Source organism: Bombus pascuorum, chromosome 3 (genome assembly GCF_905332965.1).
Source record: "Bombus pascuorum chromosome 3, iyBomPasc1.1, whole genome shotgun sequence".
Classification (NCBI taxonomy): Eukaryota; Metazoa; Arthropoda; class Insecta; order Hymenoptera; family Apidae; genus Bombus; species Bombus pascuorum.
In genome coordinates, this window is record NC_083490.1 from 7,385,625 (window position 1) to 7,402,529 (window position 16,905).

Sequence of the window (16,905 nt, forward strand, 5' to 3'; positions counted from 1 at the left end):
GAATTGCAAATTTTGTTGCTTGTCCGCTGCGAATGTTTCAGTTTCAAAAAGTTTGCGATCTCTGTTTAAAGCGCATAAATTCAGTTCCACTTTCAGCAGAAACTGCAATCAGACAACATTCATGCGTGGCAAGAAACGATCCGTGATACACATCGAAGCTAAAACGACCCTAATAAAGCAGGGGTTAACACTTCGGCCAACGGAACAAATCCGCAACATTTCCCGCCGATACCAAGGGCCAACGTCGACCATTAACGACGCATCAGTTCTTACGTGCGCAGTTTTCGAAGTTTTATTATGCCGTAAAATTGTCGCTTCGTGGTCCGATGGCAGGCTTTAAAGCCTAGCCAGACTTTCAAAAGGGACTGCAATCCGCAGATTTTAATGGTCATAATGCCTCTGTTGTTTTGAGTTCGTCTCGTCATTAGTTTCGCGAGCTCTTTCGGCCCTCGCGCGTTGGCCATGTTCCAAAAGTCCCTTCCATCTCGCCCATCCATCCTCCGAAAAAGCGGCAGAGCGAATGAAAAAAAGCGACCGAAGGTTATAAACCAAAAAAAAAAACAAAAAAAAAAAAAAATAGGAGAGGAAGAGGATTGAGAAAAGGAAGCGGAAGATCTATTTGGCGAATTTTATGACCGATTTTATGGAATTCCATCGAGGATGACTGTGTGAGTTATCGTATCAGATTGCTGCATATGAAATGTTTCTTCCAAGTTTGAATTTGCCGCGCCGATATGCCCGTCCAATTTTGTCCTACTGTTAATCGTCGATCATATCAGAGAATAAGAAACTTACTATGAATTACGTATATTCAAGAGGATTCGTAAGAAAAGTATGAAATTTTCATAATATTGCGATTCTCTTACGTGAATTTAAATTTGGAAAAATTACCGGAATTGTGTCTGAAGAGATAAATTTAGTATTTGTGAAAGCAATCTTTTACTAGATCAATTATTTTAAAGAGATTCATAGAGGAAGAAATTGCAAAGAATTGGAAAAAATTCAAACGAAGACTTCTTAAATTTTAAAACTGGTAATGAATGAAATCATATTGCAATTATTTTGATTAACTCCTATCCTCGAAATTCTATTGTATTTCCCTCGAACTTAAGAAACTTTCTAACGATAGAAACGTACGATTCGGTTGAAAATGACCCGAAGAACTCAAGAGGATTAAATATACGATATTTTGGAAAAAGCTCTATGTAATTAAAGTATCTAACGATACTTGACATGCACCGATCTAGCAACCTCGAGATATTCGAGTAATTGAAATTATGATCGAGCTTTGCAACGCGACTTCGAAGGCTGTAACGAATATTTTCCAGCTTGTTTGAAGCCGCGTTCTCGGAAGCTCCCATTTTAGGCGAATCGTGGCAGGAACGAAGCGAATGTCGTGTTTCGTTGCATATTTCGCGGCCGAAATTCACGTAACGTGATTTCATCGCGGCTGCGCTTTTGCTCGACGCGTGCCAACGACCATTCATAAAATTACGGTTCAGGCAAATCGGTCAAAGAGCGAGGCGACACGCTTCGATTTGTCGCGGTTGCCCGAAACCATTCAACCGGTTTTCGTTTGTTTATCGAAAACAGCAAAACGAATCGTTGCACGTGTAATTTGCCCCGTTGCATGTAGAAACTGTATTCTGATTATATATCAGCTCGTGTTCAAACGAGCGCAACAGAGATGGAAATAGAAGCTTTTTGTTCCATTGTACTATCAGCCGTAAAATTATTTGTATCGATGCATTGCCTTTGATTTCTAAATAGATTTGGTCGGCGTTGCGGAAGAATCGTATCTGAAAGATATTTTCTGAGGTTTTCGACTGCTATCAATGAATTACACGTAGATGACCGAAAAAGCTTCAGACGCGATATTCAATTTTAGTATATTTAATTTTGTTTCGTTTTTATACGTATTATGAATAATTTGTATATATAATCTGCGATACAAAATATTACAATTCGAACAATTGTGGTCACCATTTAATGATACTTTTTGTAATGAAATTGAGATTAATCTTCGATTAATTGTATGGCAGAAACTGACATCGACCTCCCATCATAAAGAAATTATCGTAAAACGATGAAGTTTTGGGAAAAAGAGTTTGCGAAGCAAATAACGTTTCAATTGGCGAATACTAGAAAATTGGTGCATAAAAAATCGAGAATCATTGTTCTAATGGATCCTTCCCGCGATCCTTTTAGCAGTTGTGAGACAAACAACATTAACCCTTTGTAGTAGGTGTGTGTGAGTGAAAGAGATATGTTTGATGTAAAGTTCCATGGATCTGTCATGGAACAAAAAGCGACGCGTTTCAGCTAGCCTTAGGGGCGTAACTGGGAATTCCGCCACTTTCTTAGGGGCTCGACGAGTGGCTTCTTTCGGCCTCTTTTATATTTTCCTTTCGACTCGTTGTTTCGCCAACTTTTTTCTACACCTCCGACACCTTCTCCCGTCACTATTCTTCCGCCTTTAACCTGTTCAGACGGACTAACTCGTGTCATTCGGGTTGTTAACCTCTTAGACATAATGCTTCTTATATTTTATGTAAGACACTACATTTGTTTACGTTATATTTTAGCAGAAGCTCGTATTAATTGTTAATTAACTATTACTAATATGACATTTGCTTTTATGTAAGCAACGCAAACTGAATACAAAGCTTCGAGGTTGACAGACGCTATAATAAAATTTACAATAAAGTAGACGTATTTTGTAAAATATTCATCATACAAAAGATAATTTCTAGGTATCATTACCAAACTATTTTATAAAATGTTCTAACAATTGAACATATATCTGGTCTGCTATGGTTATAATGATGCATTTTTCTGAAAGATAGCATTCAGCCAATACAAAGTATATACAATTAGAATGTTTAGATCAAAGGGACAAGTATTCTACTGTTACAAAAAATTTAAGGAAGCTTCTGGTAAGCGAAAACTTCCTTGCTCCTACAATTTCTCAGATGGTTGCGTTAGAAAAGCAATTATAATTCGTTATCTCTGGAGGAGAACGAAAGACGGTGAAGAAAGAGGGGCGGGGGGTTGAGAAAGAACACGAAGTGGTGGAAACATGTCTCAAAGGAGACACATAAAAGAAACATTCGTCCGGTTTGCCAAATATCCTTAAGCCGCTTAAAAGCCCTCCCTTCGAGCGAGCAAACGACTTTTTTTTTCATGTTAACGCGAAGGCTCGAAAAGGAAGAGGGAGGAAGATGGCCAAAGCAAAACCTGAAAAACTGTTCCACTTTAGAGTCTAGACGACTTTCTATCTTCCAGGCGAAATTAACGATGATAATTAGCCGCTGCAAGAACCACCAGTTCGCAATCCGTCTTTCTCTTCCTTCGTCTCTTCTTCCTGTTTCTTTTCTGATAGCTACCCATCTTCTTCCCTCTTTTTTCTGTTCTTCGTTCTTTTTCCATTTTTCTTCCTCTCTTTCTTTTCCTTCTTTTCCTTAGCCCTGCGCCACGTTATACCGCGGTTTTCTTTCATCAGGACGCCTAAAAACTGCTCTGAAAACGAATTCCGGTCTCGTATCTTGGCCGGAGATTACTTTAAGTCTTTACCGTTAGTACCACGGGGTAAGGGCTATTTTCAACAACGAACTCGTAACCCGATACACATCGAGCGGGAAGAGTTTGTCTGTGTTCCTATAACTAGAAAATCACCGTGGAATGCCTTCGAGTGCTTTTAATGAAACGTGCCGGACAACCTCTGATTTGTTAATGAAACGATCTGTTTGCGGATGAAAAAAGGTATGCTTGCTTTTCTTAAAACGTTCGTTCCTTTACCAGTGCCTGTCCTCTCTCTTTCCTTGTATCTAATATCTCTCAATATTGAAGGAACAAAAAATCTTCTTGAAATATTTCGAGTACGTTAAATATTGGAAAAATAACAATCTAAAATTCTTAGTAAATTACATTTCCAAAGTTTAATATCCTTTGAATTATTAAATAAATTTTTATAAAATTCTACACCTATTATACGTAATCATCTTAAAATTTAATTATCCTTTACCAAACTTAAAGTAGCTCATCAACTCTTTTGAAGATTATATATTTAATTCCTGTTTGTAGGCGACAGAAATGTTTAAAATTTTTATCTTATTATCTTCTATGACAGTATATACTTCCTTAAGAAAGTTTAATATTTGCCATCGCACTAACTATTTCTAACATTTTTGAAACAATTTTTCTATTACTCCAAGTGTGTAAATACTTTAATTATTTTTATGTCTTAATTAAAGAAATACATAAATATTGAACTATGCTATGCACTGTTTTATTTTATTGTTTTCATAACTATCTATGAAGTAATCGAACGATCTAATTGTACACAGACAATAATGTTTTCAGTGACATGTTCTCGTTGATTCTATTTACATGTGGATTTATAAGATTTTTATTTGTTTATATTCAACTAGCTCGTAAATTCGTCATGCATAAATAACACGCTACAAATTATTCATTTAATTTTCTTCTCTGTTATTACCGTAACGTAGCGAATACATTAGAGAGATTTGAATACATTTTGAAGAGGAGAATCTTAATCACTGAATTGCATAATATCGGGGAAATGGTAGAAAGACCTTTTAATATCTTACGGGGCGAAACGTTATTATCACGATTTTGAAAAATAACACGAAAAGAAAGTAATTTAATAAATTGATAATTATTACCTATAAACGTAAAACATAGATAATAAATTTAAAGTAAACTGTTACATATATAAAAGGAAAGATATCCAAGTGCATATTTAAATCTTATGCCTTTTTCCATCAATGCGATATTTCAACAATATAGTCTCAGAACTTCCATATCATTTTTTATATTCTTATCAAAATAATACTTTTGTTCAATCGTGCAGACAAAATTTCTTCAATGGTTTTCATACTGTTTTCTAATCGTGTACACCAAGAGGCGAACGAACTTATTACACCAACAAATAAATAAATCTACATACTGCATAAACGAGTCCATAGCTATAATTCTTATTTCCGAACACAATGCTTAGTTTCAAGAAGTTTCACTATAAAAGCTGTTGATCGTCCCGTACCATGAAAAGTTCCGCAGTGTAAAGGATTAAGCGATCAGCGTTCGATTCTTCTGGTCTGATTAATTTCGGGTCTCCAAAACCAGCCATGAAAATATTCTGCTTCTGCAACGCAATTCCACCCCGTCTCGCCCCGCCTCACTCCCTGAGAAGGATGGATCGAAGTTAAAGTTTAGCAGCGTGATGAGCAATAAGAAAAAGTAATAATAACGTTTCCTCGACGTGTTGTTAGCGCAAGAAAGAAAAACGAATTGAGAAATAGAGGAGAAGTGTAGAGGAGAAGAAACGCAGAGAGGTTTGCAGGGAGGGGGGATGAACGTCGATTTTCTTTTGCGAAGAGTTGTCTCCGTCGTGGCGTCAGCGCGACGTCCAAAAATAGGGGCTGTATTAGGGCGTAAGCCTGTAGTGGCTCGTTTTCGCACGGCTCACCGGACCGCGAATGCATCGTCTTCGGCTGCTAGTAATTTTAGATCTGGAGGAGACGTCGCGACGCGGCCTGAAGGATTTCTCCTCTGTTCATAGCGGCGAAGAACGGAACGATACTCGTCGAGATGTATCCGAACCGCTTTTCATCAACATTGCACAACGTGTTCATAACACTCAGCCTGGAGAACTCGCGGAGAATGAAAAGCAGCAGCATCGTTTCTCGAGAAGGGTTAATCGACATTCAGGAAAACCATAAACGCGTTGACTTCCGCGTGAATTTTATATATTTCGCTCTGACAGCAGCAAGAAATTGAGATACGCTACATTATAATTTATAACGTTGAATTTTTCCAAACTAGTATATTGTATTTGCGCGCTGTTCTTTTTTGACAACGTTATCTAAGTTAGTCATATCGTTGGCAATTTTTTAGTTCATGAAATTTATCTTATTTCAGTCATTGATGTTTGTAATTACTTTAATCGCTAAAAGAATGTAGTATCGTGGTTCACCGACGACGACGAAACGACGCTCTTGTCTTTCGTTCCACGATCTTTCTGTATAATAATTTATCAACTAATAATGTTAGTGAATTGACGAGTTAGCGATAACCGTAAGTTATAGACTTCGTTTATACAATTTTGCAATTTTATGTTAAATAATCGTGATAATCAAATGACTTGTAATTTGTCAAATTTACTTGTAAAGTGTCAACTTATTACTGTCATACGAAAGAATTTATCAATGTTAATAGCTTCGATTTATCACCTGTAAAATTTCAGTAACAACGTTAGTTGATATGTGCAAGAGGATCCTGGACATTTAAACAATTTTGAAAACTAAAATCAACAACGTTTCTTATAATGTTCTGTTTCTTTCTTCAAGGGAATAGAAGTTAAAGTAATTTTGCAACTTTATCTATAAAACAGATTTTTACTCGCAACAAATTTGTGTTTATTTAGTATCGCGAATATATTATATTATATTATTACATGATCTTTAACTTGACGCTATCTATATATACAGTAATTTTATTGAAATGTTGGCGTAAGCTGATCGATGACGCAAGTTTCCCAATTATGTAAAGTTGCAGTTGTATCGGTTAGTTTCTAACGTGATAACATATTGACTGTACGTTCTTATAAGCATATTTGTTCGTGTTACTCATATGTCGAATGTAAAAGTTGCCTTAAGCAAGATTGATACGGTAGCATTATCAACTTAGTTTACAAAGCACTCTATGTACTTTTGATATTTATGTACATTAGATAACACAAACATCTTACGCATTAAAAGATTATATCTTTTTAAGAACATGTAAATTTTGTTAAGAATATAGCCAAGAAATACAAGACGACGAAAATTTGTATCGTCAACTAAATACTCTAAATTATATTTGGAATATTATATACTGACCATTTTTATAACAGGAATTTATCAAATAATCATCTTCATAGTACTTATACTACATACTTATTCATGTAATTTCATAATATATCATTTTGCAATATATCATTTATATCCAATGTATTTTTTGAAACATATTGTTGCACTAGATAGATGTACAAATTTATAAAAACAAATATTGCATCTATATAAAGACTGCAAGCTGCAATGAATTTCTCTGAAGGAAATCAATCCATAAATTCGTCGAATCAAATGTTTCTTTTGTTTTAAAACCTTCTCTCGTTTCTAAGAACATTTAAATATCCGCAGATCTACAGAATGCAATCAAACTATGGATATCAGAGACGAGTTCGCGACACTATCAAATAAAACTGCGATTAATTGCTGCTATAACATCACATTGTAGAAGTGCTGGACGTTTGCCAACACCGTTATTGCTGCAAATAACTTTCTATAAATAATACTTGCGACAAGCGATCTCGCTAGCCAGCTTGCATTTCGAATATAAGTCTTTAACGGAGCTACCGATCGAGATTCGTTATTGCAATACGAATACTGAGATTTTAATCGAGAAAATTTGTATAATTTATGATGTTGATCGAAATCGACAAACTTATATTATTACCAATGTATTGATTTAACTCTGCAACGATCTTCGAATTTTTCAGTTCGCATTTTGCTCTTATTTTAACAAACAGAATTATTTGGAAGCTTTAAGAATATATCTAACAAGAGATCATGTATATATTATCAATAAAAAAGTGAAAAATATTTACAGGAATCACACTAACATAGTAAATTGTAATAATTACATTGCTTGGTTTCCACAATTTTCTAACTTGAAACCTATTGAGAAAATGTAACACCAATTAGATAGAAATTCCTGCAGATCTACTCAAAATCTCAATTTACTTCGCAAAATTGTACATGAGATCGAATAAAATGACGATCAGACCGATCAAAATAGAAAATGATCGAAGAATACGTCATATACGTATAAACAAGAGAAAAATTAATTCTATTATATCAGAAAAAAAAATTGACGAGATTATTGCTATAATATTATACCATTATTTCATGTTAGATAACAAATGTTAATTCTGTTAATTTCTTACTAATTTTTTAAATTTATTCAGGCTTTCATAAGCGTTCTGTACGTATAACCGGAGTTGTACCTGTACGTTCGTATCTAAAGCAAAATGGGGAATGCACGGGAAATTGCTCGTGACACTGTGAATTTATTCATTGCTGCAACTTTCCATAATAAGGTGGTGTCTAACAACGTATATGTGATTTATCGAACAATTAACATCATTTCGCAACGAAATACAGTGGAAATTCTTTTTTCTTTTTTTAACGGTAACAAGGAACTTTGAAGAATGGCAAAGCTTCACTGCTATTTTATTATCGGTTTGAGGTATACATTTCATTAGGTGCTCGCGACACGCTCCGTAAAGCCATAGTTCAAGGGAGTTTAATGGGCTCAATTTAGTTATTTTGAGGAAGTATGTTGCGCGGCTTGTTTACGAGGCGAAATTTCTTTAAAAAATGTCGCGTATAAAAGGCATTAAGGATTAATAGGATCTTTTGACACTTTTACTGCGTCGCGGTCTGTTGGCCATTTATGCATCGGTCTTCCTTTAATTTTTCACTGTTAGTATAAATCTTAGCCGCCCTGAATTTACGACGTGAACGATTATTAAGCTTCGAGATTGGAATCGACACCATGAAAGTTTCACACGACCAATTTCTCATCTAAAATGCTTTCACCAATTTCTTTATTGTTATTGGTTGTATTGTATCCGATATAATAATTCGTTTTTTATTAGAGAAATTAACAAGATTTAATAAGAAAATTATTACCAAATGTTTCGTACAACTTCTTATCTTTTTCTTTGTATTAAATTAAAATATTGTTCGCATTCTCAATTTGTAAAATGAATATCTTTTGTTAATAATGAAGTTTGGAGTTATAATAATACGATGACTTGATACAATGGATACAATTAGACACTGCGTTCATTTCATAATTTAGTGAAAGGGAAATGGATATTTTTTGAGAACTGGTAAACGATGATACAAAAATTAATGAACTCGAAATATAATTGAGGCGGATTAAACGTGTAGGTTGTTCGATAAGAACCGAGTGGATGAATTTGTAATAGTCAGTTGTATTAAAATCGTCGCTCGCTCAACATTATTATGCCGATCGCAGAAAGGATAACAATTAAACTGTCCTAGGGAGCACGTTCATGCATTTATATCGACCGACGTTACAACAAAAAGTTAAAAGCTAAAGTTCTTATGTAACTCCGGCTAAAGATTACAAACAACGACCATAACAATCTGTTCCGAGTTCGTTTGCCTCTAGATCTTGTAAGCCAAAACAATCGTTAGGATTTAAAGGCACGATAATGTGGGTCTCTCCCAGATTCCAATTTTTCCTTGACTTTTTCTACGCTTATGTGCCGCTGCAATATATAAGATATAAATAAAAGGAAAATAACAATAGTATACAAATTATTACCGAAAAGTTCGGGTACATGTGGCATAATTACTTTGATACAGTTCTGACCATTTGTCTTATGTTCTCTTGTTTTCATAGGACAAAGTTTTGTATCATAACCATAGAGATATACTGGTCATAACTTTTCAGTTTGTTGTAGCAACGTGTCTTCCATGACGATTACATTAAAATATTTGCAGGCAAACGGTTTATATATAAACATATTGCTTATGTTGTTTGAGCAGAGATGAAATGATATCGACGTATTAGAAAAATATTCTTATACTTGAAGAAAATAGGTAAGAACATTTTGTATTATATGTTAAAAGAAGATTATAGGGATATTTTTATTATATATTTATAAAATACGACAAGAATAAATAACGTTATGTTTGACATAATTTTTAATCCTTTGATAGTACAATAAAATGATACGAAATTCAGAATGGAAAATTTAGGAAATAATTATCTTTTCATCTTAAACATTTTGCTATATTTTCGATATGAAGTATTTATTTCTTACGTTATTTTGCATATGAAATTGCAGATGATATGATAAGCCTGGAATGCAAAGGAGTTTCGTTCTTCCGCCAGACGTGCTTGCCAAATATTTGACTCAAAATATCATTCTACATAAATAATGTCAAATAAGAAGAAGGACAGAGTAAGTGTATTCACCATTATCCATCTGACTCAGTTTGTGTAATCAATGTTCAAAATAATACAAAGCGACGAAATTAATCTTGTAGAATGAAGCTAGATTATATTTAATAAATGTTTGGAAGGATGTGATAAACGGACACATTACTCTAAAAAATTAATGGAAATGAAGATTAAGTAATGTTAATTACGTCTCATAGTACTTGCTAATAAGTTATAACGAAATCTGTCAATTAATTCTTACTGTATACGTATAACCACTTTTATATTAACGTCTAATTAATTTTTAGTCACAATCAGCCGGTCCATCTTATCAAATGCAATTTAAAAACAATTTTATATTTAATTTCCCTTCATATCTCTGCTTTATATTATGTCTTACTTATTTCAAGTGATTTTACATCGATATTTAACATATATTCTAGTCACATTGAGCTACTATATTTTACCAAAAAAACTTATCCTAACAAACGACAAACAAATTAACATACCTTTCCTTTGCCTAAAGAACATAACAGATTTCTTTTTCTCAGACGCCATTCCTGTCACATGCGAGGCCATAGCGGTCCATCACCATCAGCGAGCGCAAGAAAGACCAAATCACCTAGCATCCGCTCGCACTAGTTATTTTGTCGCTAAGAATGGCAAGCGAGAGGATCGGGAAGTTGGATCGTTCTGTTCGTCGAAACAAAAGGTTCCCTCGATCGGGTATAAGTTCCGAGGTAAACATAAATTTCACGCGTAGAAGCTCGAAGCTACGATATGCAAAGGGTTGAACGTGTCATCCTATCGAGTCCTCCTCGGATTCCCTGTTTAACGACACCGTGACAGCTGAAGGGGCGAGCAACTGTATGCGTATATACGTCTTTGTACGGCATCGCGATCCGTAAGAAGAAAAGAAGACGAAGAAGAAGCAGAAGAAGAAGAAGAAGAAGAAGAAGAAGGAGACGATGGAGGCAGAACGAAGTTGAACGGGCAAGGGGAGACGGAGGAGAGCACGAGGAACGAGACAGAGGCCTGGGTAAGTTATCACTCGAGTCTGGACCAGGAATAGTCGCCATGTGGTGGCAGCCGTGGGACTGACTATTTTCGGGTAAAGACAAATTTGGCGCGATGCGCTACGAGGGAGCAAGCAAGCCTCGTGGTAGTCTCAAGTGTAAGCTTACATGTGCCGGGGGGTGTCGGCCACGACATGGAGAGGCCAATGGGATCTGTGCGGCCATTTTTAGAGGGCTCGTTGAAGCAACCGTGCCCAAAGCTTTGGCAGCATTCAGTCTGAAGCAGTCAACCAGTCAGGAGGATTCGCTAGAAGTTCTTGACTCGAGCTGCTCTAACACTCGCGACCAGAGAATATCCTCGACCTCTCGAAGGACTCGGTCTGTCTCGTAAGTCCAACATGGACGACGCTACCGGCCGGAATCGTTCCGATCCGCAATCGAATCGAACAGGAAGTGCGAGCAATCAGGTATCTCGCCGATCTGTGAAACGTATCGGTTTTCAGGATCCAATCCCGTGAACGCGCGGATTTCGACCGTGTCGAAACCAGTGGATTACGTAATCGTCCGATTAGAAGATGAAACGCGCATCGTCACGGCGACAGGATCGTCCGGTCTTCGTCGTTGAGAAGTGGCCAATTTTTGTCGATCGAACGATCGATCGGCTTGAACCAACAGAACAACGATTTTCTCGAACGATTCTTTCGTTCGAACCGGGCGATGCCGTTCCGTGCTTCCTTACTTCCCATAGTGAATGTGACGTATGGAATGTAAAGAAGTATGGAGCTGCGCCCAGGTGTATCATCGAACCGGAAACACGCCGTGGGACCCGGTGTTCTCCGCGAGACATGCTCAACAGCTGATCAAACAGTTGACCACATGTTTCTGCAGGCTGAAGACAGCAAGATTTTATTACGCCCGATGAAATCATGGAAAACGACCGGTGTATTCTGATACGCTTTAGAAACGATTTTTACCGACGATTCTTGTTTCCATAGAAAATCAACGGGGAGCAGTCGAAAGTCTCGAGAGTGCGCGATGCAACGTTACGCAAAGTTTCCACGTTTGGCGAGGTCATCGTGATGGAAAAAGATATTAAACAGCTATAGCCCGGTACTGGTATCTAGACGCCAGAAATAGAGGCAGTTCCACGTATACCGTAACGTGACTCGAGCATCTTTCCAGGTCCATGTGGCCTCTCCCGTGTTTTCTATTTACGGTTCCGTCGTGACTACCATGTGGTCGCCAGCTTTATTTAAATCGGCAAAATATTTCAAGGCGTTCCCAGGGCCCGTTTGTCTCCCCCGCCGAGCCACGATTCATAAACTAGAGATTTTCTTCTTGCAGATGACGACGATGCACCGTTCGACCAGTAAAAACCGGGGAAAAAGTGCTCTGGTGTTCAGCTAATCCTTTTTTTGTCTCGATTCTGTGCATCGTGTACCGACAGTAAACACCACTTATAGCGTACGTAAGTATAGCACGTGAACATTTCTAAACTTAACATTCTCTAGCTATAAAATCGTTGAATGAACTTACAAAATGTACAATCTTTACATTTACACGACGAATATCAATATTCAAATAATCACTAAACAGTTAAATAAACATGTTTAAGTGAAATATAGAATTTTATAGCTAGATCGTTATATAGAAACCTCGATGCCATTCTCAAGTATTCCTAAGTTTATGTAATACCTCGAAGCTGGATTAAAAAAAAAAAGTTCGTTTATGAATATATTAAACTGTGGCTAATTTTATTACAGAGAGAAGAATGCACGACCAAGGAGGATGGAAGGGGTGAAAACGGTAGAAAGGGAAGGGAGAGCCTGGAAGGAGATGTTCGTCCGGTAGTGAAGTCAAAAATAGGACGCATGGTCACCAGCATATTTCCATAAATGAGTTCTCCGGTTACAGAGTCTATTTGCGTTCTGGGCCGGCGACCGGAGTTGCAGCCAATTACAATCGGTTCCAGGACGATTTACGAATTCTGCGACAGATCTGGGGATCTATTGTGCGCAGTAATCCACGAAGTTTTTGAAACAAGAGAGTAAAACGCGCCTTCTTCCATTCTTGCGGAGTATAATGATTGCAAAGATTGTGATTACGAAAGAGGGGGTTAGAGAACATGACGTCAGTGAGCTTCTGTGACGTAATCGGACTTCGATGTATATGTACTTAGGGATTTGTATTAAGTCATGAGTAATGCGATTTTTCTGAGGGCAGGCTTTTAAACGACGAAGCTAGTTATGATCCTTTTGATTGCGAGTTTTGTAAAAAGGAGATAGAGAAGTGATAAACAATTTTAGCAGATGGATGGCAATACGTTATTAATTATTATTGATAGATAGTCTATTTATTCTTAGCTAATATATATTTGCGTTAAATATATGTAATTAATAATTGATACATTTAATATTTGTCTCAAAGAATTATGTTGTTGTATCGAACAATACGAATATTTTAGACTCCTTTAATTGTTAATGCGATAGGTTTGTATTTAGAAATGTTTTGTTATATAGGTATTTTCTGTATTTTAAGAAATTAGGAAATCATCAAGTGTTTATATCTTTACGAACAACAGTATTATTATAGCAATAATAAGTATCTACGTTTTGTAAACGAATAGAGAAATGTTTAATTTTAAAATAGTATACGGATATTTGTTAATATTTTAATAATTAGATTATAGAGACGCGTTTAAGGATTTAACTGCTCTTCTCGCCTTTATGTTTCCTGCACATTCTTCAAATTTTTAAGTAACAGCTATAGAAGATATATTAGTAGTATCAGATGGCGAATATATCTGCAAAGGCGATTGTTCTTACCAGAACTGTGAGATTATTTCTATCTATGTGATGAGATTACGAGCCAAAGAATTTTATTTATTTTAAGCGTATTTACCGACGATAAACCGGCAGTAAACCGTCTTCTATCGGAAGTTCTATTAGTTTAGAAGAACCTTCTTCGTTCGACATAAACTAAGTCCACACTGACACGTAATTATCCGCATTAACATTTCTGATGAACGTGTCTGTCAGTGTGTAGTCTTGACTTTGTGACTCAAAACTGGAAGAATTTGAACATAAAGATTTTATCAAACGACAAATTAGTTTATGTTTATCACTTTCGTAATAACAAAAGTGTTATATGATTATTATAGACCAATAGCGTCTCGTAATATATAATTTGACTTTTCTGTGCAAACTTCGACTTTACGTTTTAAGATGTTGAAGCTCAGATGTCTCGGATATCCCTGTCTTACTATATTTTGTTGTATCTGCTAACCATCCATTGACATGACAACGCGAGCCTTTGTAACGATCGCTAGTCGATTTTATCAGCTGGTTGTACACGTCTCGTCAATAACACGACGAAACTAAAGCCAGGAACACGGAAAATGGGACGATAGACGAGGAATAAAAGTGCGCTAAACGCTCGATTTATGAGGTTGAGACAGCACCGCTGGTATGAATGTTCACCCTAATAAATAACTGACAGTCTACGGAGCAGAAACCATGGGGTTGGAGGTGGATGTGATCCCAGCTATGCGTGGAAGCCTCGACTATTCAGGATGCAGGCACGGCCGGATTTGCATTGCCGTCATTGTCGCGATTTGAATCGGTCGCTCGCTTGCTCGCTTGTTCGCTCGCGCAAGCGCCTAGATCCTGTCGCGGCTTGCTTCCATTGTGGCAAATAATTCTGCGGTGCCATGGGATTAACGATTGCCTTGAATGGGAAACGGACTGTAGCGGCCAAGGAACTGTGCTTGGGCTTTCGGCTATTCTATCGCCGTGTAAAATAGCACGGGCTTTGCGGAAAGAGGTGTTCGACGAAGCTTCGTAATACGAATCGAAATATCGAAATTTCTGTTGAAGAGACACCGTCGTTCGTAAATATGTACACATTTTATTCGATTTATGTCAATGATACACGAATATCGATAAGGTATATAAATTAATGGCAAGCAAATGGTCAGAAGCAATTCTTACTGTTACCTTGTGGAGTCAACAGATAGAATGCATCGCATGAAATATTAATTTTTTATTTCGTATCTTATCAATGATATATTAAAATTAAATATACACACGACAGTCGTCGAAGTGTTGTATTATTTTAAATACCGTTGCTAGAATTATTCAGGGTAGCGCTTCTGTCAATCTAAAAAAACCTTCTCTACTTTACTTATACGTTGATGGCTGACAAACGAGTTGAAGATAACGAGCTGCTTGAATGATAAACATAATGTTTGACATTTTGTAACCGCTATAAACCTCGTCGAAAAGTTTACGACGGATTAATCATAAAGCGAGATTAAAATGAAAAAATCAACAAAAGTGTATTTTTCCCCCGTGATCTTCGTACAGGTACTTTTTCTTTCTTCTCGCTCGATTTCAATCCGTTTATCTTTCGTTTCCCGTCACGGAAGAAGAGAAAATTCATTTCCGCTAGCCAGTCGACAGCAAATTCCACAGCAAGTAATAACTCAATTATTGACTCATGACTTTAAACGATTAGCGTTTGGTCGTGGAACACGTGCGTCGAATTCCGCAGCCCGAATACGCGTGCCGTTCGATTTCGCAGACAATTCGTTGGCTGGAAAGGGAGAGAACCAAGGGTGAAAAGGGAGACGAAACACGGAGGACCAGGTGAGCAGAGGCCATAACGAGCCGGCATTAAATTTGTCCACGGAAAATAGCTCTGTCCACACAGTGGCGGTAATGTTCTTGATTAAGCCGAATGAATTATACTGATATTATTCCCGTAAAATAATAATATTAGTCCTCGTATTATTGGCTGATGTTGGCATTTGCATTAATGGCCGTTTTCCTAATTGACGGGTCGCCACGTTTTGTCTATTTGTTGTACGCGTTACACCCGGTACCGATTATGTTACTAAGCTATGTCAGTGTGGAATGAGCATTATTCTGGTCTTTCAAAAGGAACGCAGAGATCAATCTATACGGTGATCTTGTAAACCTGAGTATTTTAATGAAATCCAATTGGTTTTATATATCTAGAAAATTAAAAAAAAAGAAAAATAAATATATAAATAAAGAACGATCGTGTAATAAATTTTCGATCGAAGATTTTATTCAGCAGTGACTTGATTGTTTTGAGAAAGATCTTTTTTACTGACCACCTGATCCAAACTTCCAAATTTGGAAACAGATAAATTAAATATAAATTTCTGTAACACTGTAATATATCCTTTTTCTTAATAAACGTGAAAATTGTTACATGTTAACAATACGCATCTTAATCAACAAAATTCGTACAACTAACTTTTACTATAATATTTAATATTTAAGAAGTGTACATAGATCGCATCTAGTCGTAGAAAGTATCGCTAAATAATACGAAACTTAATGTACCTGGATGTTATACTATCTACAGCCACCATCGTACTAACGTTAACGTACTAAATGTACCAAATCAACCTTTGCTACTTTTTTTGCGAAAAGAAATATGTTCCCGAAACACGCACACACACATACATAAATGTTGAAACGAAAGGAACGTAATAAAAGGGGAAGACACTTAACGTGAAATGTGCTGTAGAAATTCGATCATTTCGGGCGGATAGATGCATTGGCGTAGGTGAATCGGTAGTCAAAGGCCTCCGTAGAGGGTTGTTGGCCATGCGACGCCAATAGAAGGTACCGGGGGTCAAATGACAGGCGAGCGCATCTATTGGCTACTCGGTACGATCGTCACGTACGGTACGACAATTTATGACGATTGGAATAGCGGCCAGCTCAACCGTTACACGTTCGTGCAACGGTGCCGGACTACTAAAGTCTCGAACGAGACACCTTACCAAACTGGTTCAATTAGCAGAACAGCGTGAAAA

General features: G+C 36.8%; 1 protein-coding gene and 2 long non-coding RNA genes across 6 annotated transcripts in view; 1 reads left to right on the top strand and 2 right to left on the bottom strand.

Moving 5' to 3' along the window:
• The window catches only part of LOC132905635 (E3 ubiquitin-protein ligase MIB1-like), a 243,809-nt gene that overhangs the window by 26,734 nt on the left and 200,170 nt on the right, over positions 1–16,905 (bottom strand). The window lies entirely within an intron of this gene.
• On the bottom strand, positions 1,873–10,674 carry LOC132905731 (uncharacterized). Its single transcript, XR_009657849.1, has 2 exons — positions 10,548–10,674; positions 1,873–2,481 (listed from the first exon to the last, which is right to left on the bottom strand). It is a non-coding gene; the product is annotated as an uncharacterized LOC132905731 (long non-coding RNA).
• LOC132905729 (uncharacterized) lies at positions 8,936–16,007 on the top strand. The gene is made up of 4 exons (XR_009657848.1): positions 8,936–9,695; positions 9,944–10,060; positions 10,590–12,522; positions 12,818–16,007. It is a non-coding gene; the product is annotated as an uncharacterized LOC132905729 (long non-coding RNA).